Source organism: Mandrillus leucophaeus, unplaced genomic scaffold, assembly GCF_000951045.1.
Source record: "Mandrillus leucophaeus isolate KB7577 unplaced genomic scaffold, Mleu.le_1.0 Scaffold611, whole genome shotgun sequence".
In the NCBI taxonomy this organism is placed as follows: Eukaryota; Metazoa; Chordata; class Mammalia; order Primates; family Cercopithecidae; genus Mandrillus; species Mandrillus leucophaeus.
In genome coordinates, this window is record NW_012106598.1 from 580,652 (window position 1) to 583,172 (window position 2,521).

Genomic DNA, 2,521 nt, shown 5'->3' on the forward strand with positions numbered 1-2,521 from the left:
CTATCTATCTATCTATCTATCTATCTATCTATCTATCACACACACACACACACACACACACACACACACACACATACACACACACATATATAGATAGATAGATAGATAGATAGATAGATAGATAGATAGATAGATAGATAGAATATGTCTGGGTGAAATTTGGAGTACTCCTCAAAGAAGCCCAAACATATGGTTACTTAGTCCTGGTCTATCATCAAACATCCAAAGCCACAGTACCCCTAGTATTGCAGGAGATGGCCACCCGCAGGTACTCCCTTACCGCCTGCTGAGGTTCTGCTGCTCCCAAATGGACTACAGCAGAGAAGTATTATGTGATTTCATTTTCCTGCTATGCTAGGATCCCTGACCTTTCTGATCATCCTTTTCTCTGGGCCACTTGGACCCAGGCTGGGACTCCATGCTTCTTGGCCCTTCACTTGCTCACAGGCTGCACTCTTCTTCCCCTTTCCAGTCAGGGGTGACAATGCTGCAACTGAGCATTGACCAGGAGACTGGAGAATGCTCTGACTAAGGTGAGCATTGGCACTGCCTGACAACAGTGACTTCCCTGCGCTCAACGTACTTTCTAAGGCTCGACAGAGATACCCTATTTAGAAAGTATTGAAATCCACTACATTCTACACTTAACTGAAACGCTGGCCACTCAAAGCCTCTAGCTTTCTCAGAAACGCTGATTCAACCATAAAATTTCAGAACAACAAATAAGCCAGAAATTTCCATACAAATAGGTTGTTCATTACTTTCATGTAAAGTTATGTGACTCTTAAGTGAATTCAAAGGCCAAATCTTTGAAAGTCAAGATCCATAAAATAAATAAAAGAGTTAATTATACTTCATCGTTTACACTTAGTTTTTGACAAAATATTTTCAGCATTTGCTGATGATGCATAAGGTTGCTTTTGTTTTCTTCTTCACAATTGAACATGCAGTCAAGCAGCTTAGTCAAACAAGCAGTAATTTGAGACTAAAGAGTCATAACTTTTGGCATGCCAAATTCATAGTTCATGTATTCCCTTAAGAAATAGAATTCATAGCCAGGCATGGTGGTGTGCACCTATAGTCCCAGCTACTCAAGAGGCTGAGGTGGGAAGATGGCTTGAACCCAAGAGGTTGAGGCTGCAGTGAGCCACGATCCTGCCACTGCACTCCAGCCTGGGCAACAGAGCAGGACCCTGTCTCAAAAATATAAATAAATAAAATAAAATAAATAAACAGAACCAGGCTGGGTGTGGTGGCTCACACCTGTAATCCCAACACTTTGGGAGGTCAAGGCAGGAGGACTGCTTGAGGCCAGGCGTTCAAGAACTAGCCTGGGCAACAAAGCAAGACCTGGTCTCTACAAAAAAAAATAATAGTTAGCTGGGCCCACTGGCGAGTGCCTGTAGTCTCAGCTACCTGGGAGGCTGAGACAAGAGGATCCTTTGCGGCCAGGAATTGGAGGTTGCAGTGAGTTATGATTGTACCACTGCACTCCAGTCTATATGACAGAGTGAGACCCTGTCTCAAAAAGAAGAAGAAGAAGAAGCTAGTTATAAAACTAAGCTGCTTGACTGCATGTTCAATCGTGAAGAAGAAAACAAAAGCAACCTTATGCATCATCAGCAAATGCTGAAAATATTTTGTCAAAAACTAAGTGTAAACGATGAAGTATAATTAACTCTTTTATTTATTTTATGGATCTTGACTTTCAAAGATTTGGCCTTTGAATTCACTTAAGAGTCACATAACTTTACATGAAAGTAATGAACAACCTATTTGTATGGAAATTTCTGGCTTATTTGTTGTTCTGAAATTTTATGGTTGAATCAGCATTTCTGAGAAAGCTAGAGGCTTTGAATGGCCAGCGTTTCAGTTAAGTGTAGAATGTAGTGGATTTCAATACTTTCTAAATAAGGTATCTCTGTCGAGCCTTAGAAAGTACGTTGAGCGCAGGGAAGTCACTGTTGTCAGGCAGTGCCAATGCTCACCTTAGTCAGAGCATTCTCCAGTCTCCTGGTCAATGCTCAGTTGCAGCATTGTCACCCCTGACTGGAAAGGGGAAGAAGAGTGCAGCCTGTGAGCAAGTGAAGGGCCAAGAAGCATGGAGTCCCAGCCTGGGTCCAAGTGGCCCAGAGAAAAGGATGATCAGAAAGGTCAGGGATCCTAGCATAGCAGGAAAATGAAATCACATAATACTTCTCTGCTGTAGTCCATTTGGGAGCAGCAGAACCTCAGCAGGCGGTAAGGGAGTACCTGCGGGTGGCCATCTCCTGCAATACTAGGGGTACTGTGGCTTTGGATGTTTGATGATAGACCAGGACTAAGTAACCATATGTTTGGGCTTCTTTGAGGAGTACTCCAAATTTCACCCAGACATATTCTATCTATCTATCTATCTATCTATCTATCTATCTATCTATCTATCTATCTATATATGTGTGTGTGTATGTGTGTGTGTGTGTGTGTGTGTGTGTGTGTGTGTGTGATAGATAGATAGATAGATAGATAGATAGATAGATAG